This window comes from Notamacropus eugenii, chromosome 4, assembly GCF_028372415.1.
Source record: "Notamacropus eugenii isolate mMacEug1 chromosome 4, mMacEug1.pri_v2, whole genome shotgun sequence".
NCBI classification, from domain to species: domain Eukaryota; kingdom Metazoa; phylum Chordata; class Mammalia; order Diprotodontia; family Macropodidae; genus Notamacropus; species Notamacropus eugenii.
In genome coordinates, this window is record NC_092875.1 from 253,777,445 (window position 1) to 253,799,192 (window position 21,748).

Consider the following 21,748-nt stretch of genomic DNA (forward strand, 5'->3'; position numbering starts at 1 on the left):
AACCCCAAATTGGGTCATGAAGAGTTGGACACAACTGAAATGACTGAACAATGACAACACCACAGTATTAAATACATCCTTTACAGGCCATACTTGAGTGCTCAAATGGATTCAAGATCTCATTGATGTTGATTCCCCTTCTGATATTGTAGATTACAATCAAGCTATGTCAGACTACTCTTTGCAATATGTCTTTCCACAAATTCTCCACAGGTATTCCACCTAATGTGAATAAGTGATTTTACATTTTCTAGTAATATCTTAAGGAGGACCAGCTGAATATTTTGATTGTCCAACTTTCATTCTGTGTTCTTCCTCCCTTGCTTTGCTAACACTGGTCCTTGGGGCTCTCAATCTCTTTTTCTGGAACCACAAGGTATCCTGTAAAGTCTAGCTCACATCACCTCTGTGTAGCCTTTTCTGATTTTCCCAAGCAGTAATGATCCTTTCTCCCTCAGGCCTTTCATAGCCCTTGTCTTTGTCATGTTTTATTTATCATCATCGTTCTTTGTGCATATGTCACAGCTTTCTAGTGGATTATAAGCTCTCCAAGGGCAGCGACTTGTGTCTTATGATCTTTGAATCTCTAATCTCACCTAGCATAGTGATTGACATCTAGTCTACACAATACATGTTAGTTGAAGATGAAATTGAATCTTTATATGAAGATACCATCTGAACAGCATATGTTTTATTTTACTTTTTGGAAATGAAAACTTTGTTCCGATAAACCGATCCTCTCACTCTGGTTTCCCTTGTGGTACATCAGCAAGATAGATAGTTGTGGTTTAGAGAGCAGCCAGTGGCCATGTAGCAAAGCAAAGCTAACTGGCTCACATGGGGATCAAGCCCATGACCTTAGTGCTCTTACAGGAGGGCTTTAACTAATGGAGCTAGACAAACAATTCAACTCTGAGTAAAACAGAAAATTTAAAATAATTCTGATTCATGGATAAATTGGAGCTGGGTGAGTATAAAGCACAGCTATCTTGGGCACTCTACACGTTGCTTCTTATATATAAAACTGCATTGTTTTACCTCAGAAGTAGGCTATGAAGAATTTTACCTTCCAAATGATGTGTGGGAAATCTAAAGCAACAGTCTATCACAGAGTGGATGCCTCAGAAATGCTTAGAAAGGTTAAATACCTTATCCATGGCCACTTTTGTAGGCATTGTAGAAGTTGTGTTTGAACTGAAGTTTTTCAGATTCCAAATCCAGAAAATCATTTATTATGACATACGGCAATCTCATCAAGAATAACACCTCGATTAAAAAATAATTATTAATTAAATATTAATACTCAATTAATATAAAGAATGAATAGAAAATAGAGTTTTGTTAGACTTAACTCACTATATTTCTGAGTAAATGCCACTGATTATTCACACAATTGCAAGATTTCAAAGAGCAATCTTTATAGAATTCAATAATAATTTGTGAATGAAGCTTCCTACTCAGTCTTCTACATGTATTTCCTTTCTTGTTGAAGAATACTATCTTTAATGGAATTTTACAAAATATGATCTTCAACCAAGATGTTGAGCACCTGATGGTGATTGCTAAAACAGAGAGCTGAGTATTTCAGCATTGATGTATAAGCGGTATTTAATTGCAATACTAATTACGAAAGTATCTTCTAAATACAAAAAATATGACTACAATGTATTTATGAAAACTCAGTACTAATTTAGATTTAATATTGATGTTGATATAAAAATGACAATAGCACTCTGCTATTACATATTTCTCACCTGTGTGATTTTCTGTTCTCAAGGAAGCTGTCATATTGCAATTCATAATGACAATATTGATATGTCTATGCATAAAAAAAGCAGTTCATAATGATATTAACATACCTAGCATCATCCACATTGAATCACTCAACATTGTAAACCAGAGATTTTCTTCCCCTTGATATACATTTTCAAGGATTTATGAATGTCTTCATTAATACAGATTTATGATTGCTATTAAACTTATGTGATAAGCCTCTTTTATTATGCAAACAAGGGTTATAGCACATGATCAAAAACAGTGACTCTCAACATATCAATTTTATCTTTAAACATGTCTTATAAAAACCAAGCAGGTTAGAACTCATCCCTACTAATTAAAATTGTTCTGCATACCTGCACTGCAAATGATCATAATATGAGATGTCTGTGGAGTTATTAATTACCCATTATGTGATTTATCTGTATAATATCTCACTATGAGATTACATCGCAGAATGTTACAGTGGATGACAGAAAATAATAAAATCAAGGAAATTTATTGCTTGGATAAAATTTATCATTTCATTTTGGATTTCCAAGGCTAATTGTAGACTCTGTAGAAGGCACCAAGGTGATTCAGCACAGTATTAGGATGTTAAATGCCACAGTGTGCCCATTTATCCTTGTCTTAGACAGTTGCCATGGTGGTAGTCTCTTGAAATTAATGCAGGAAGTTCTTTCAATAGTATTAGTTCCATGAATAAGCAAAATAAGTAGTCATTTATATGGAAAAATCTGAGGGTATGCAGGTAAATGGTCCCTTGTCCCCAGTTAATTTTGTACTAGTGAGTCCTATAAATAATTATGGCACAAATAATACCATGTAAAGTGTTAAGGCAACTCATTGTCTAAACCAAAGTTAGTTGTCCATCAATATTAGGACAATCAGTGATGGTTTTAATTGCTTGTTATAATGTTCCAGCTGTCCTAATGCTGGACGTATTGATGGATAGAAAACAAGGCCAACTAGTGACAAGAGACTCAGAATCACTGGAGGATGTGAACTGAACTTCCTCCTTTTAGTTTTTACTGATGCAACAAAAAGAGAAGGTCCGGAACAACAATATATATTATAGAATCTCCAGAGAATATTCTTTCAAATAGCATTTTTCATCTAGCCTATTGTGCTTAATTCCTCTATTAATGCTTCCTTTTTTTTGAGCTTCCAAGAATACTCTTAAAATGCAAATACTCTTGGGAGAGTTGATGCTAAGTCATTGCCATCTAGCACCTTTATTCTTTTATCAGTTGTCCTACTTTTCCATGAAAGCAAAAGTCCATCTTTTTTTTTTTTTAATGCATTCTTTTTTAATAGAATTTTGAGATGTTGAGAGTATCCCACTGTGGTGGAAGGGGAGGGAGGGGGAGAACGTGACCATATATAGAGAGCATAACCTTAGGCAGGAAGGCCAGATGCAGGTGATGAGCAGGTGAAGAAGCCCTGGGCTCCCTCCTACTTCCCAAGACTAACTCATGAATTGTTCCAAGCTCAGGAAATGTGTTGGGCAGTACTTCGCAGCCTTGTGGTTCCTTAAGTTTCTCCTCTCACGATAGGCAACAATTCCCCATTTTCCTTCAGTTCCTTAACTATATCCAATCCTCCAACAAGCTCACCTTTCACGTACAACTGGGGGTATGTTGGCCAGTTGGAGTAAGCTTTTAGTCCCTCATCCTCCAAGATATCAAGTGTCTCAAAATCAATACCTGTGTCTTTAAGAATTTCTAGAATTTGTTTGCTGAATCCACATTTTGCCATCTGTTTGTTTCCTTTCATGAAGAGCATGACAGAAGCTTTATTTGTCAGTACTTTGAGCCTTTCTTCTAGTTTGGGGGCTTTGGGGCAAATTGTATCAAGCTCATTAGATGCTTCCAGTTCCTTCACAATATCAAGACCTCCAATCAGCTCTCCAGACACATATAACCGAGGATAAGTGGGCCAATTGGAGTACATTTTGAGTCCTTGGCGCACATCTTCATCCGAAAAGATATCAGAACTGCTAAATTGAATATTATGCTTGTTAAGAATTTCCACCATCTGCTTGCTGAAGCCACAGCGGGGTGCTTGTGGAGACCCTTTCATGAAGAGCATGCAGGGAGCAGCATTTGCCAGCTTCTTCAGCCAAAGGTTCAGGTCGAACATGGCTGGAGACATGGGACTCCACTTTCCTGGTCAGCTCAGGAGCATAGGCACCATCTAACCGATCTACTTTTTGCAAGTTCTTAAAGAACAGAAAGGCTGGGACAGAACTAATTTCGTATTTCTCAGACACTTCAGGAACTGCTTTCACTTCCAACTTCACAAACGCCACCTGGGGATGTTCCTTGGCTAATTCCTCCATGACGTCATTCATCTGTGTGCATTGGGGAGCCCACGGTGCCCAGAAATGGATGACAATGAGGGTCCTGGCCCGGAGGCTCAGCAGCTCTTTGAATTGGGGGCGGCAAGCGACCTCCAGTAGAGCCCTGGGCTGTCTCCGCCACCTCCAACACCATGCTGCCCACCTCCCGCGTGCCCCGCTGCCGTCGTCAGAAGTAAAAGGTCCATCTTTTTAACAGCATTATTATACTAGTGATATTTTACTTTAGGGAGACAGGGGTATATCAATATCTGAAGAATTAAAAAAATGATGGCCAAAGAAGGCAATGGGCTTGCACATGATGAGTGCGAGAAACACATAATCAGTAAGGCAATGAGGACATTAGAAGGATTGTAGAAAAGAAGATGAGATCAAGAAATTGCATGATAGGAAGAAAATATGGGCTAGTCACATGATATGCATGAGAGACAATGGGTAGACAGCTCCAGTGTTCCAATGGTACCCTTCAATATGAGAAGAAAGGAATTTAGCACACTGGGTGAACCTCTTAGGACATAACTGCCAGTCACACAAGATGGGCAATATTGGATGAGTGGTGAACTCCATAGTGGAAGGGAACTTCCAAGTCAATGAGATCGTGGATCCATTTAATATTTGAATATATAACAAGAAGGAAACGTCAATATGTGGTTGGGGTCACAGTCCCCATAGAAAAGAGAGGGATGGTACAAAGACAATACTTCCTTACTTTCTAGTTTTCTCCAACCAAAAGAACATGCTACTTCTTTTGGTTTATCCATCTCTCTAAAATTTTTATTGTGAAGAGTCCCTCCTTTTCCAGGAATGAACTATTATCAGTAGGCAGATATATAGGTTGTATCACTACCCCACTCCCATAGGATGTAAGATCTTTGAGGGAAGAGATGTTTTGATTTTTTTCTCTTATCTCCTTTGCCTAGCACAGTGCTTTGCACATAGAAAGTAATGGGTAAATATTTGTTGATAAGGATTTAAAGAATGAGGTGAATTCCAATGGGAATGGATTTCCAACTTGTTTTCAAAATAAGGAAAGAATCATCATCTTCTGCTAAAGGAAACATACAGAGAGTATCCAATTTACCTCGTGGTGTAATCCAATTTTGTCCTCCTATACCAGTCAAATTATATAAGCAATAGTTGCATTCTCACTCTCTATAGTAAAGAGGGACCCATTACTCAAGACATCTCTTTCCACGTTTGGTTAACTTCAATTAAGAACATTTTCTTTATATCGAACTCTAAATTTCCTATTGTCACTTCACTCACTCTTCCTATTTCTGTTCTCTTTGGTCTAGCAGACAAGTTTAATCTTTTCTATAGCTCTTTAAATACTTGAAGATAAATATCATATCCCTCTAAGCCTTCTAATCTTAAGGTTAAAGTTCCCTTGTTTCACCAATTTATTCGTTTCGTGTGATCTCATGCCCTTTCACGATCTTGGTTGCCTTTTTCTATATCCAATCCACATATTTAATGTTTTTCTAAAAATGTGGAATCTATAATTGATCAAAAATTCAGATATGATCTGATCAGAGCAGAGGACAGTGAGAATATCACCACCATGGTTCTGGATACTAAGCCATTCTTTTTAAAATTTTTTAAAATTAATTTTATTAATTTTCAGTATTCAGTGATCACTACCATATAACTTAGATTTCCCCCCTCCCTCCCCCCCCCATTCCCTCACCCTCCCACAGGTGATATACAATTTTATATAGGCTCTACACATACATTCCTAAATACATTTTCACTGTAGTCATGCTATGTAGAAGAGTTAAAATGAATGGGAGAAATCATAAAACAAACCAAAATGTAATGCACACCAAAAAAAAAAAATGATCTGCTACGTTCTGCAATTGAATTGCATAGTTCTTTCTCTGGATGTGAAAGGTATTTTTCCTTAAAAGACCAATAGGAATTTTTCTAAGTCCTTGCATTGCAGTGAAGTTCTAAGAAGTTCTACCAGAAAAAAACCAAAAACCAAAAACCAAAAAACAAACAACTCTCATACACTGTGATCATTGCTGTGCTTTTTCAGCTAGGGTAATATCATTTAGCCTAGCACTGACAGAAACCTCTCTTCTCTGACTCCCTCATGCTTTCAGTTCGGAGGTCTGTCACCTCTGCAGAAGAGGAGGGAGGTCTATCCTGTCTTGATTTCCCTCTGGCAGGTACTATATCTTAGATTATTGTGATAAATTCCAATTCACTTATTTATATTTCCCGAATTCTTTTTGGGGCTGATACAGATGAGAGGCTGTTTACAGACATAGGATTTAATTCAGCTTTTAGTGGAAGTAAAGTTCATTGTTTTGCTGGACACTACATATAAAAATTCTTCCCTAGTGTGTTTAAGTTTGGACCCCAGGGGCTCACATGCATTCTACCCTCCTAAACTATGAGCAACAAACCTTTGCTTCTGAACCTCTGGTGTTCAGTGTATCATTCCAATATGAACTACTGAACACAAAGTCTCTGTCTTTTTTCGCTTCATGATTTTCTCACTGAGGTACCCAATTTCATATAAGCTATTGTTAAGAATGTTAAAGAGACAAGCATAGATTCCTTTGGAAGTAGACAAGAGACCTTTTTCCAAGCTGACATCCACTCATCAGTGACTACTATTTGAGTCATACCATTTAACCAGTTCAACAGTCTACCTAAATATGTTATAGTATATCCCTGATCTTCCTGTCTCCTCAGTGAAAATCACAAAAGTCACTTTGTCTAGGCTCTTTGTTTTGATCATGGCTTTCAAGTAGTCCAATAATTTTTAAGTTATGTCTCTTCAATCTGTTTTCTAGATCAATGGTATTTCCAATGAGATGTTTCACATTGTCTTCTATTTTTTTTCATTCTTTTGTTCATTTTATAATTTCTTGATTTCTCATAAAAGTCATTAGCTTCCATTTTCTCCATTCTAATTTTGAAGGTATAATTTTCTTCAGTGAACTTTTGGATCTCCTTTTCCATTTGGCCAATTCTGCTTTTTAAGGCATTCTTATTCTCATTGGTTTTTTTGGATCTCCTGTGCCATTTTGGTTAGTCTGTTTTTCTCAGATTTTTTAATTAATTTATTTGTTTCCAATTTTCAACGATCACCTCCAGATGCTTTAAATTTTCTCCCCCTCACTCCTACCCCCATTCTTCCCTCCTTCCCCAAGATGGCATGCAATCATATGTAGGCTCTACACATACATTCTTACTAAACACATTTTCACATTAGTTATGTTGAATAGGAAAATTAAATGGGAGAAACCAAGAGAAGAATCAAAACAAAAAAAAACATAACACAAGGGAAAATAGTCTACTTCCTTCTGCGCTCTGATTCCATAATCCTTTTTTGCATATAGATGGCATTCTGCATCAAGTCCTTTGGAAATGTTTTAGGTCCTACATTGCAGTGAAGTTCTTAGTCTATCAGAAATAGTTCTCACATACTGTGTCTCTTACTGTGTATAATGCTCTCCTGGTTCTGCTCATTTCACTCATCATCAGTTCATATAAGTCTTTCCAGTTTTTTTTTCTGCAATTTACCTGTTCATATTTCTTATATCCCGTTACATTCATATACCACAACTTGTTCAGTCATTCCCCAATTGATGGACATTCCCTCAATTTCCAGTTCTTGGTCACCACAAAAAGAGTTACTATAACTATTTTTGTATGCATGGGGCCTTCCTCATTTTTATGATTTCTTTGGAATACAGCTCTAGAAGTGATATTGCTGGGTCAAAAGGTGTCCACATTTTTATAGCCCTCTGCATAGTTCCAAATTGCTCTCCAGAATGGTTGGATCAGGTCACAGCCCCACCAACAATAAATAAGTGTTCCAACTCTACCACATCTTCTCCAACATTTATCCTTCTCTTGTTTTGTCATGTTAGCCAGTCTGATAGATATAATGTGATACCTTAGAATTGTTTTGATTTGTGTCTCTCTAATCAATAGAGATTTAGAGCATTTTTACATATGACTATAGATAGCTTTAATTTCTTCCTCTGAAAACTACCTGTTCATATCCTTTGATCATTCATCAGTTGGGGATTGGCTTATATTCTTGTAAATTTGATCCAGTTTGCTATCTATTTTAGAAATGAGGCCTTTATTACACACTAGTTATAAAACTTCTTTCCCAGTTTTTTGCTTCCCTCCTAATCTTGGTTGCATTAGCTTTGTTTATGCACAAGCTTTTCAATTTAATGTAATCAAAATGATGAATTTTGCATTTCATAATGTTCTTTATCTCTTGTTTGGCCATAAATTTCTCCATTCTCCACACATCTGAGAAATAAACTATTTCTTGCTTCCCTAATTTGTTTATAGTATCAGCCTTTATACCTAGATCATGTAGGGTTAGTCTATTTTTAAGATGCTATTTTCTGCAGTATTTTTTGGGTCTCCTTTAACAAACTGTTGACTTGTTTTTCACAGTTTCCTTGCATCACTCTAATTTCTCTTCCCACTTTTTCCTCTACTCTTACTTGATTTTCAAAATTCTTTTTGAGCTCTTTTATGGCTTGTGACAAATTCATAGTTTTCTTGGAGGCTTTTGATGTAGGAGCTTTGACTTTGTTGTCTTCTTCTGGTTCTTTGTTTTGTTCTTCTTTGTCACCAGAGAAAGATTATTTGGTATGAGTTTTTTAAAAAGCTGTTTGCTCATTTTTCCAGTCAAATACTTGGCTTTCTAACTCTTTGTCAAGGTAGGACTCTGCTTCCAGTGGGGATGGGAGGGGGTGTACTGTTCTAGGTTTCAGAGGTTTTGCATTAGCTGCTCAATTCCCCACTATCTGTGGGCCCAGAGCTTCAGAAGCAGCCACTGCTGCTGCTGCTGCTGCTGCCACCAGCATGAGTCTGAAAACTGCCCTCATGCTGGGGCCTGACCTGAACCAGACCTTGCTCCTCTTCATCCAAGTCTTGAAAAGCTTTCCTATTGACATTGTATGTTGTCTTTGGCATTTGGGGGTTGAGAAGTCTGAAAACTGCTACAGCTGCCAGTGATTCAGTCCCCTGGGGCCTGCTCTGGTACTGGTTGTGCTGGCACAGACTGTGATGGACTGTACTCCACTCCCAACCTGGTGCAATATATCCTTCCTATCAATGTTCTAGGTTGTCCTGGGCTGGAGATTTGTTTCACTCTGTCATTTTGTGACTTCTGTAGCTCTAGAATTTATTTAGAGTCATTTTTACAGGTATTTTGAGAGGTTTGGGGGAAGAGATCAAACAAGTCCTTGTTTTTGCTTTGCCATCTTGGCTCCACCCCTCCAGAGCCACTTTGTCAAATACATTGTTTAAATATAACTAATCTATATCCATAAGATTCCTCAGATTACCAGTCTAGTAACTCTATTTAAAAAAGAAATGAAATGAATATGGTATTAGTTACTTTTGAGGACATTTATTATCCTATTAATGATAACTTCTAGAATTTTTCAAGGAATTTAAGGTAGCTTCTCCAGTCCACAGTTTTCATATTCCATTCTCTCCTTATTTTTAAATAGGGAGAAATATTTGCTTTTCTGCAATCCTGCATTATCTTTTCCACTTTCTAATCTTTTGGAGTTCACCAACAGTCTCAGCAGTCATATTTGCCAATTCTTCACTAGATGGGGGTGTAAATCTTCTGGCCCTGGTATTTTGAATCAAGCAAAGGTAGTGAGGTGCTCTCTTATTTTATCCTGCACTATCCTCTCCTCTCCTCTCCTAGTCAGTTTTATATGGTTATTTCTAGTCCATAGCAGAAACCATTTCCTTGATGAGAGAAAGAGAGAGACAGAGACAGAAAGAGAGAGAGAGAGAATCAGAAACAGAGACAGAGAGACAGGGAGAAAGACAGAGACAGAGAGACAGACACACAGAGAGTCAGAGACAACCAGAGATGGAGACAGAAAGAGAGAGAGAGACAGAGAAACACACAGAGATATACACAGATATGGAGACAGAGACAGACAGATATAGATGCACAGAGACACAGACACAGATTGATAGGGACAAAGAGATAGAGATACATAGACAGAGAAACTTATGTCAGAAGGAGAGATGTGGACAAGAAGGAAGGAGAGCAAAGGAAGAAGAGAAAAGGAGAAAAGACATCAAGTATTTTTGTTTTAAAATGAAGAAATGGGGACTTCTGGGAGCCAAGATGGTGGAGTCAGCAATGAATCAGTATAACCATCCTATATTCACCTCCAAACAACCATAAAATAGCACTCCAAAACAAATCTTGGAAAAACAGAATCAGCAAAAATGGGGTTAAACAATCTTTTAGCCCAAGAAATTTGGAAGATTGGCAAGAAAGGTCTGTCTCACAATGGTAGAAGGGGAGCACAATCCAGGACAGAAAGCATTCCAGCAAAAAAGCAAGAAATCTTGAGCCCTAGTCTGGTGGAGCAGGCAAATGCTAACATCCAGGCCCCCCGCATGCCTCAGCATAACCAGGGGAAGGGGCAGACTCCAGTTCCAAGAACCTGTAACAAATAGCTAGTGTTACAGCATAGCCCTGGAAAAACAGGCAACCTCAAGCAGCCAGACCACTACATGCTTCAGCAAAGACCTGGGAAATGAAGAAGCATCTCACTGACCTCAGGGCATGCCAGATGCTAGCACTAGGATTCTGGCTCAGCACAAGGTAAGCTTCCAGATCCCTGTGGCCTCCATCAGCACCAGCCACAGCTCTCCCCAAACCCTCAGCTCAGCACCAGATGCAAGGATTCCCCCATGTACCTCAGGGCAACCTCAATGCAGCACTGTGTAAGCAGCCAGGGACTATAAATCCTGGCACAACAAACCTGAGATAGTGTCCCTTTCACCACAGAAGCACAGCTCAAATTTAAAAGAAAGGAAAAAGGTTAAAAAAAGACGAACAAACATACAATAAAAAAAAAAACCAAATCTTACTATAGAAAGTTATTGTGGATACAGGAAAGATCAAGGAACAAATTTAGAAGAGGATAGCACCTACGGGCAACCCCCCAAAGAAAAGCGGGAAATGTGAAGGGTGAAAACAGGAGGAAGGGAGACAAGCTTAGGATACAGAGGTTGCAGAGATGGAATTGAGTGACCTAGTCTACAATAAGTCTGAGTACATTGAGTCAGCATCTGGAAACAAAGTCAATCACCAGTCGATTCTTGAGGAAGCCAAAATATTGCCCTAAATGGAAAGGCAATCACAATGAATGACTGTGTTATTCAAGGGGACATGGCAAATGTAAGGACTGGGTGTCACTGTGTTGTGAAAAGCTGTAGTATCATAAGACCATCATTTAAGAAATTTATCAATGAAGTTGCATTCTTTCCTATACACATTGGTGGCCATGTCTTTACTGAAGAGGATTGTGTGGTCAGTGCAGCCCAAATTGTTTCCTATGTCCACATAGGCAAGAACTGTGTAATTGGCTGAAGCTGTGTATTGAAAGACTGTTACAAAATTCTAGACAATATGGTATTATATCCTGAAACTGTAGTACCACCATTCACCATCTTCTCAGACCATCTAGGACTCTTCTCTGGGGAGCTCTCAGAGTGCACTGAGGAGCTGATGATCAATGTCACCAAGAGGTATTACCAGAGGTTCTTGCCACTGACACAGGTGGCCCAAGACAGGGTATAAAAATAAATTACCAGTGAAGACATAAAAATATCCTACTTAAAACTCTTTAAATTAGCCATTCTAACCTCCAAGTATCAGCCTACTTGGTTCTCTTAAAGGTTTCTGACTTCACAGTTCTCATCAATTGCCCAGGTTGAGAGAATAAGGAATAAGGGGGACAGTGGAGGCATTTTGTCTGGTTTCTGCTGCCTCAGGGATATTAGGCTTCACAGACCTTAATCCCTAAAGCCATGGCTGATTAGGTCCTTGGGGAAACGGTAGTGGGGGAAAATGTTATTATGTTGGTCTTTCCACTTTGAAAATAATAAATCATCTCTCTATTTTAAAAACAAAAAAAGGAAGAAGTGGTCTCAAGCCTAGAAAGAGCTCATGGAAGAGCTAAAAAAGGAACAAAAATCATACAAGGGAGGTAGAAGAAAAATTGGGAAAAGAAATTATAGTGTTGCAAGAGAATTATAAAAAAAAAAGAGTTAACAGCTTGAAAAAGAAAACTGCTTAAAAAACAGAATTGGCCAAATGTAAAAATAAGTATAAAAGCTAACTGAGGAAAACAACTCAGTAAAATTTAGAATTGGACAAGTGGAAGTTAATGACTCTATGAGACATTGAGAACAAATCAAAAAATTCAAAAGAATGAAAAAAATAGAAGAAAATGTAAAATACTGCATGGGAAAAACAACTGATCTGGAAATAGATCGAAGAGAGACAATGTCAAAATCATTGGACAACCTGAGAGCCACAATCCAAAGGAGGACCTAGACAGCATCCTGTAAGAAATTATTGAGGAAAACTGCCTTAATATTCTGGAACAAGAGGGTAAAATAGGTATCAAAAGAATCTGCTGATCCTCTCAAGAAAGAGATTCCCAAATAAATACCCCAAGGAACATTATAGTCAAATTTCAGAATTATCAGGTCAAGGAAAAAATATTGCAAGTGGCCAGAAAGAAGCAATTCAAATATTGGGGAGCCAAAATGAGGATTACACAGCACTTAGCCACTGCAATATAAAAGAACTGGAGGTGATGGACTATGATATTTTGGAAGGCAAAGGAACTAGGACTACAACCAACAATCACCTATGCAGTGAAATTAATCATAATACTTCAAGGGAAAAAATAGTCATACAATGAAAAAGAAAAAAATTCAAGATTTCATCAGGAGAAAACCAGAATTGAACAAGAAATTTGATCTCCAACATCAAGATGCAAGAGAAGCCTAAAAATATAAAAATAAAAAAAAACAAGAAAACATAAGGGATTCAATGGAGCTGAACTGTTTACATAGTCACATGGGAAGATGATATTTTAATTAAAAAAAAATTGTACCACTAGTATTATAACTACAAGGAATACATATATATATATGTAGATAGATAGATAGATAGATAGATAGATAGATAGATAGATAGATAGATAGACAGATAGATAGGTAGATAGATAGATAGAGAGTATGGGTACAAAGTGAATGAAAGACAAAAAATTAAAGAAAGAGAAAGGAATACAGTGGCTGCAGAAGGAAAGGAGAAATAGAATGTGGCAAATTATTTCACATGAAGAGTCAAGAAAAGCATATTATAGTGGAGGGAATGTTGGGAGGGTGGGCAATGGGCATCATTTAAACCTTACTCTCTTCAGTATTGTCTCACAGAGGGAATAATATACACAATCAGTTGAATGTAGAAATTTATTTTACTTGACAGGAAAGTAGGAGGGAAGTAGATTAAGTAAAAGGCATGGGGACTGACAAAAGGGAAGGCAGATCAGGAGAGGCAGTAGAGAGAAGCAAAACACTGGTTAAAAGGGAAAGGGTGAAAGAGAGAGAAGACAAACCGGAAGGAAAATAGGTTGAAGGGAAATATGCAGTTAGTAATCATAACTGTGAATGTGAATGGGATGAACTCTCTAATAAAATATAAATAGATAGCAGAGTGGATCAAAAGCCAGTATCCTACAACATGTTTGTAAGAAATACACTTGAAGTAGAGAGACACACACACAGAGTAAAAGTAAGGGCAGCTAGGTGGTACCATGGAAAGAACACCAGTGCAGGAGTCAGGAGGACCTGAGTTCAAATCTCACCTCAAACACTTGACAGTCACTAGCTGTGTGACCTTGGGCAAGTCACTTAACCCCAACTTCCTCATCCTGGGTCATCTCCAGTCATCCTGATGAATATCTGGTCACTGGATCCAGATGGCTCTGGAGGAGAAGTGAGGCTGGTGACCTGCACAGCCCTCCCTCACTCAAAACAAAATCAAGTGCAAGTCATGTTATCATTTCTCTGATGGCATGGTCTTCTGCGGCAATGAAGGATGAACCTCCTTCCAAGGGGCTGGAGAAGAATCTATTATGTTTCAGCTGAAGTAAAAAAAGGCAGGTGTAGCAATCCTGATCTCAGAGAAAGTGAAAGCAAAAATAGACCTAACTAAAAGAGATAAGGAAGGAAACCACATCTTGCTAAAAGGTACCAGACAATGAAGTAATATCAAAACTAAACATATATGCACCAAGCGGTACAGTATCCAAATTCTTAAATGAGAAATTAAATGAGTTACAGATTCATGATCAAATAAGAGAGAACATTACAAAAGGCATTATATTAAATTAAAAACTTTTGCACAAACAATGCCAATGCAACCAAGATTAGAATGAAAGATGAAAGCTGGAAATGATCTTTACAGCATTATCTTTACAATCTCCGATAAAGGCCACATTTCTCAAATATATAGATAAATGTGTTAAATTTATAAGAATATAAGCCATTTTCAAATTGATAAATGGTCAAAGGGTTTGAACAGGCAGTTTTCAGATACAGAAATCAAAGCTATCCATAGGCATATGGAGAAGTGCTCTCAATGACTTTTGGTTAGAGAAAAACAAATTAAAACAACTCTGAGGTACCTCCTCATACCTGTCAGATTGGCTAATGTGACAAAAAAAAGAAAATGATAAATTTTGGAGAGGATGTGGGAAAATTGAAATACTAATGCATTGCTAGTAGAGTTGTGAACTGATCCAACTGTTCTGGAGCGCAATTTGGAACTATGTCCAAAGAGCAACCAAACTGTGCACACTCTTTAATCTAGCAGTACCATTACTAGGTCTATAGTCCAAAAATATCATAAAAAAGGAGAAAGATCTACATATGTAACATGTGCAAAGTATTGGAAACTGAGGGGATGCCCATAAATTGGGGAATGGCTGAATAAGTGGTGGTATATGAATGCAATGGAATGCAATTGTGTAAAAAGAAATGATGAACAGACAGATTTCAGAAAAATCTGAAAAGACTTGTACAAACTGATGCAAATGGACAGAACCAAGAAAAAACTGTACATAGCATTAGTAACATTGTGTGATGATCAGATATGAATGACTGCTCTTCTCAGAAACACAATGATCTAAGGCAAGTACAAAGGACTGATGAAGGAAAGCGTTATCCATATCCCGGTAAAGAAGTGATGGACTATGAATACAGATCAAATGAAGTACATATTTTTCACTAATTTATTCTTTTTTATATATTTTTTTGTTTTTGTTCTGTTTCTTCTTTCACAACTGTGATTAGTATGGAAATATGTTTTACATGATAGCACATGTATAACATATCAAACTGCCTACCAGTTTAGGAAGAAGGGAAGGGAGAGAGGGAAGGAAAAAAATTTGAAACTCATAATCTTGTAAAAATGAATGCTAAAAATTGCCTGGGCATGTAATTGGGAAAAATATTAAAATACAAGGAAGAAAAAGATATTATGGAGAAAGTAACTGATTTTAGTAGTGCAGCTGAGACTTTAGAATTCAAATCTTCTGATGGTCAGACTATCAATGCACCATGTACATAGTAAGTATTTAATAAATATTTGGTAATCTAGAGACTTAAAATCCCTGAACATATAGTATTTTAAAGGGAAGTACTCTGGTACTATAGCATAGACAATGTTATAAATTCCTATCATCATGACTAAAAAATCTTATGGTTTTCTGCTAGCTTTCATTTTTGCTTCCAAAGGAGAGACTTTTTTTTTGTACCCCAGGCAAAAGAGCTTTTCACAGAACAGGTATTTTTTGATGTGTGAATTAAAATGTAATGCTAATTAATACTACTGGGTCACAGGATTAAATATATAATTCATGCTGCCAGTTAGAATACATCTGCACAGAGCAGTGAGATTAACCTCATGTTTATAGAAAAAAATGTTTCTTTGTGACTCAGAATATAGATTACATATTAAATGATGGGTAAGCTCAAGGGGGTCAGAGAAGCTTTAAAGCATATGGGCTATTGCAATTCAACTAAGTAGGGCCATCACCAGCTTGACTGCAACATGAAATCTTTCCTCAGCTGCAAGGCCTAGAGAAAGCAATATGGATGTCAACCTGGAAAGATGGGGCCTTGAAAAACCATCCAGTGTGATCAGAGTTGAGCAAGTGGGCAGCTTTCATATGGCAACCAGGCTACAGGTGGCTGGCTTATGGCTTCCTGGAACTTTATCAAGCAAAAATTCTTTACTTTTGGGCCCAACATCAGTATGAATTTGAAGGTGCCTGTAGAGAATTACTAACCACTAGATGTTAACAGTTACAATTTTCATTGCATTTTTAGAGAAGTGTACTTATGATGAGGAAGATAATCTATTCTTTTTATTTTTTACATACAATAATACCTATGGTAGAATAACCACACCCTGCTTTAAAAAAAAAAAAAGAGAAAACTTAAGTAATAAAGTCTCAAAGTGTAGGTTAAACATGAGCTTCTTCATCCAAACAGTATTTTAAAGAGGAATGAAATGGTTATTCCTATGCCATTTTTGAACTTTAATCAATTGAAATGAAAGATTTAAACTGTGTCTAGATTGACCAAGTGGAGTGGAAAAATGAAGCAACTATCTAGATAATTCAGACCTTCAAATCTTTCTGCTTTAACTTTACACTTTTTGCCAGGCATTGCAGGGAGCACCTTTAATTTCGGGTTCCACCAATGCTGAGTTCTTGATCTCAGGAGTTTGGAGTGGTAGTTTTGTTTTGGATATGTTGAGTCTATAAAAGTTACCACTAAGAATATTAATACGTAGTAATAGAATGATAACCAATCAGAGCTGAACAACTCCATCGTATTATAAGGTACAGAGAAGCTGTTGATTTGCCTTTGTAAAGGGAGATTCAACAATAAGGGTTGAGACAGAAATGAATAAAATTAAGTAATGAATTTTCATTAATCAGTAGATAAAGTGAATGATATGTAGAGGTAGAAGAAGGGAAGAAAGGAAAAAAAAGTGGGACCCAGAGCATAACTGGCTACAAAAAAGGCAGAATTGTGTTTAGGATAAAGATTGACCAAATGAACTCAGTATAAAGTGACAGAGAATCATGGAAAAAATTTACATGAACTGATGCTAAGTGAAATAAAGAAAGCAAAGAAAGCAATGCATACAATAATTACATAATGCAAACAAAGAGAATGACAACTATAAAAATAGAAAAAAATGAGTGTTAGGAAACAAAGAATAAGCTTTGTCTTGAGGAAATACAAGAAAACACCTCCTCCAACATCTTTGTAGTGATGTGGGGTTCATGAGTATGCAACATTGTATGCATTGTTAGATGTTTTTGATACATTGGTTAATTTTCCTGATTTTTTCTTCTATCACCTTTTTTCCTTTTTCTTTTAATCTTTGTTATGAAGAATGGCTTTCTGGAAGGGATGGTAGGAGGCAGGGGAATATAGCAGGAAATTTAGACAACAAAAGAAATAAAGTATCAATACATTTTTATTTTTTAAAAAGAACTTACATGGGAGCCAGATTGCCCTACTACTGCAGAGTACAAGCAATGTGTGATAGGGGAAAGGCCCATGAAAAATTAACTTTTCACATTGGAGCAGGAAATACATTTCAGGAAAAGATTTTTTAAAATTGAGGCTAAGTATTTTTGAGTGTGTGATGGCATTAGTTAAAGCTTATGTAGTTAATCGGTCCATGTTTGAGATTGGGTTTTCCCTACCCCCATGATGTAATTAGCTATTAAGCTTACCCAGGAACATTTTTATGTCAAGTAGACAAGGGCTTTAAAAAAGGAAAAGGGAAGAGATCCAAGGGAATGTGCAAAAGTAGCAAGATTAATGCATGAAGAGGCAAAAAATTGGAGGAAAATACTATTTTTTTTTCATTCTTTAAAATTGCTGAAAATGTCTCCTAAGCGTGAGGCCATTTTAACTGGCATTACAAATGAAATGGGCTATTTAAGGGAGGGACATAGCTCAACATGCCTATTGATACTTGACTATTCCAGAACAAAAGGCTCAAAGGGAATGGAAATTTATCCAATTCACAATCAAATGAAAATGCTGTAGGCCTAGAAAATATTCTTGTATTGAACTATTTTTTTCAGTGCCCTACATTTAACAAGCTGAAATTACTTTTTTAGTAATTTTCAACCTTTTCAACCCTTTGAAATGAGTATTTGCCTTTAATGGGAAATCTGTATTTTATCATGAAGGTGGCGCACAACATCCTTGACTTTGTGCTTTTCCATAGGAAAAGGCTGATCTTTTGAAGTCTGTGTTTGGTGTTTAGCATATGGTGGCGAGAAAAACTAGGAACACTTTTTGTACAGATAATGGGACCTTGAGAAAGCAGATTTTATTACTAGCAGCCTGAATGATTACATTTCTGAGATTCCTATTCCTATAACAATAATTCAGAGATCTTTTCTGAAACTGTATCTATGGAATGACTGGATCAATAGGGGACCAGTATTCTCCTTCCAGGCAGTCAGCTAGGTTTGAACGGATGTATGTACAATACAGGAAGCTGCCTAGGTAGTATAGGGAGCTTATCTCCACACACTCCTTTTCTTTGCCTCAAAGTAGTTTCTTTCCCCCGACACACGTGGATGTTTCTAATGGTTTTGATTAGTGACAAAGTTTTGCTGCTGTCATGAAATATAAAGTTTAAAATATAAATATACTTAAAAAAACACATCGAAAAATTCAGGTTGAGGTGAAAATGATTAGCATGAATAATTTTCTCCATGTTGAGAGAGTATATTGAGAGAGATAGCATATGATTATATGTCAACTGAAAGAATGAGCAAAGTATGAAGCTCCATGGAGGGGAAAGCAAGGTATGGATATTGAAGAAACTACATGTTGAAGGCATGTAAGGTAAATTCTGCCTTTATGACAATTATGGTTATTTTTGGTCTTAAATGTGAAGTAGTCAGATAAGAAAAGTTTGTATAGTTTTTTGGACCAAAAGGTCTGAAATGAAATATTTAGTCTAACATGTTTAATAATAGTAATAATGATGATGCTAACAGAACCAAATTATCACCTATGTCTTTTTTTCTTAAAAAAAAAAACATTTTCTGCTATACCACTACTAGGTCTGTATCCTAAAGATATCAAAAGAAAAGGACTCATATGTGCAAAAATATTTACAGAAGCTCTTTTTATAGTGGCAAATAATTATAAATTGAGGGGATGCCCATCAGTTGGCGAATGACTGAACAAGTTGTGGTGCTTGTGATGTGGAGTGAAATGGAGTACTCTTGTGCTACAAGAAATGACAGGCAGAATGGTTGGGGAAGACTTATGTGAACTGACACAAAGCGAAGTGGGCACAACTAAGAAAACATTGTGCACAGATGATTAACTATGAATCACTTAGCTATTTTTAGCAGTACAATGATCCAAGAAAAATCAAAGACTTCTAATGAAAAATGCTGTCTACCTCCAGAAAGAGAACTGATGGAGTCTAAATTCAGAGTGGAGCATACTTTTTTATTTTACTTTTCTTGGCCTTCTTTTTTCTTTGCCTTCTTTCTTTTCACTACTCTTTTTTTTTTTTTTAACATGGCTAATGTGGAAATATGTTTTGCCTGACCACATAAATAGAATCTATATCAAATTGCTTGTCTTCTCAAGGAAAGGAAGGGAAAACAGGGAGGGAGAGGAACTCATTTTTTTTTAATGATGTTAAAATAGTTTTTGCATGTGAAAAAAGCAAATTTTGAAATTATTATGAGACAGCTAACGGAAAGTCAGAGAAGAGATAAAGTAGAAAATATAGACAATATAAAAACAAAAGATGCACAAAATATATTTTATGAAAGATTTTTCAGTAAAACCACTTGAAACAGAGGTTTTGACATGAAATGGTCTCATAGATATTTTTTTTTTCCCTTGAGACTGGGTTTCCCTATCTCTCTTAGGCTGGAGGTGTAGCAGTCACTCAAAGGCTTAATTCCAATATTCATTGAAAAGGAAACTTTAATCTGCTCCATTTTTCTAACCAGAATTAATTAACCTTCCTTAGACAACCAGATGGCTGTCCTCTCATGAGGGCTTGCTGTAGTAGTGCCAAACTTGGTGTGGACATCTCATAGTTTTATAGCCACTGTAGCTAGCTCAATATTCCTGAACTCAAGACATCCACCAGCCCCAGGCTCCTCAACAACCATTATTACCTATATGTGCCACCACATCTGACTTGCATACTGAGTGTGAGAGTTAGAAAAACCTGCTCCTGGGTTAAGCTATTTACCCAAAGTCACATAGCTAGCTTGATGACATTGATAGGATTTGAAATCAGGTCTTCTGACTCTTAGTATTCTTTTCACTATACCACAGAGTCAAGTAGCTTGTCCTATGGGAATCATTTGATTCATTTCAACATGGCCTAAGACGTACTAAACTTTATTTTTAATGCTAAATGCATAGCAGAACAGAAATGAAGAAAGGAGGCGTTTTAGACCAAGTAGTGCGGTCGAGTGATGAAAGCACTTAGTAAGACTTAAAGAGTGGTCAGTTTGGAGAATCAGGTAAGAGTTAAACGTGATAGTTAGGAGCAAACTCCGTGGGTTGCGAATTAAAGCAAAGAAATCTTTGCTCATTAAACACAAATGCTGTATGGGAAGGAATGTTTCCAGAACTAATTTCCAAGGCAAGGAAGAACTCTACTGTTGACAGTATTAGTAGCTTAATAAAGAAGTCTGTTAGTGATGATGTTTCTAAACTGGGCCCTCTTTCTTCATCACTGACACTACACCAGGCAGACATTAACTGATGTTGGTTCTGTGATAGCCAGCATCGTCTATTAATCTGTGAGAGAATATTTAATTCTGAGAGTCAGTTCAAAGAACCAGGGAAAATAGACTTTGGACTTCTGCAGATGTTGTCTGATTAAATTATTTCTATGAAAAGCTGGAGACTGTCCAATTGATCAAGGATTAAACCCGAAAGGATAGTCAAGAAGGTTTGTGTTGCGGTTAAAAAAATTTAGTTAAATCTATGTGTAATATTATTCATGTCTTGAACATGGCCACAGTAGACTTAAGGAAATTTAGGACAGCTTGTTTTCTTTTTTGGAATTTTAAGTAGCTAGGCTGCCTTTTTAAGGGAGCCACATAAAAGGACGGATATGGGATGTGGCCGAACCACTTCGTTTCTCTCACTGAAAACCCTGTAAAGTTCTGTTTAAAAGTGTTTTTAAAAGTTGCATTCTGGTGAGCTTGGATAGTAACCGGAAGCTCCTTGTTAAAGTAGGTTGTGTCAGGAGCAATTTGTAAAAGAGCTGGGGACTTGCAGCTGTTACTAAGGAAACCATTGTTTCCCCCCTTTTATTTTTTATGTTATTGATCAGAAAGAAGGGGCATACTTCACAGATAGAAAAATAACAAGTAAATCTTAAGAAACTAGATGGCAATGAAACTCAATGAGGGGAAAACAGTTAAGAGGAGGCTTCACAAGCATGGTTGTTGACGCTGCAATGGAATGACCCCCCCCACCTCCCAACCCGTCTGGTTATAAGGCAAGAGAAAATGCAAGAGAGTCAGACAGAACATATCAAGGATCATCTAACTGGATGGTAATGATAAAGACTGTCTTTTCTGCTAGCTCTAATAGCTTGTAATGTGGCTATTACATAGGTTTGGATTGACAAAGCTAGCCTTTCATAGAGTAGTTATTTCTATGCAGCAATTGTATTTGCTACACAGGCAA

The 21,748-nt window shown here is 36.9% G+C and overlaps 2 pseudogenes; one reads left to right on the forward strand and one right to left on the reverse strand.

The window, feature by feature from the left end:
* Nucleotides 1–3,111: 3,111 nt before the first annotated feature.
* Nucleotides 3,112–4,183, reverse strand: LOC140498388 (glutaredoxin-3 pseudogene; annotated as a pseudogene).
* A 6,998-nt stretch (nucleotides 4,184–11,181) lies between these two features.
* Nucleotides 11,182–11,744, forward strand: LOC140498389 (dynactin subunit 5-like; annotated as a pseudogene).
* The last annotated feature ends 10,004 nt before the right edge of the window (nucleotides 11,745–21,748 follow it).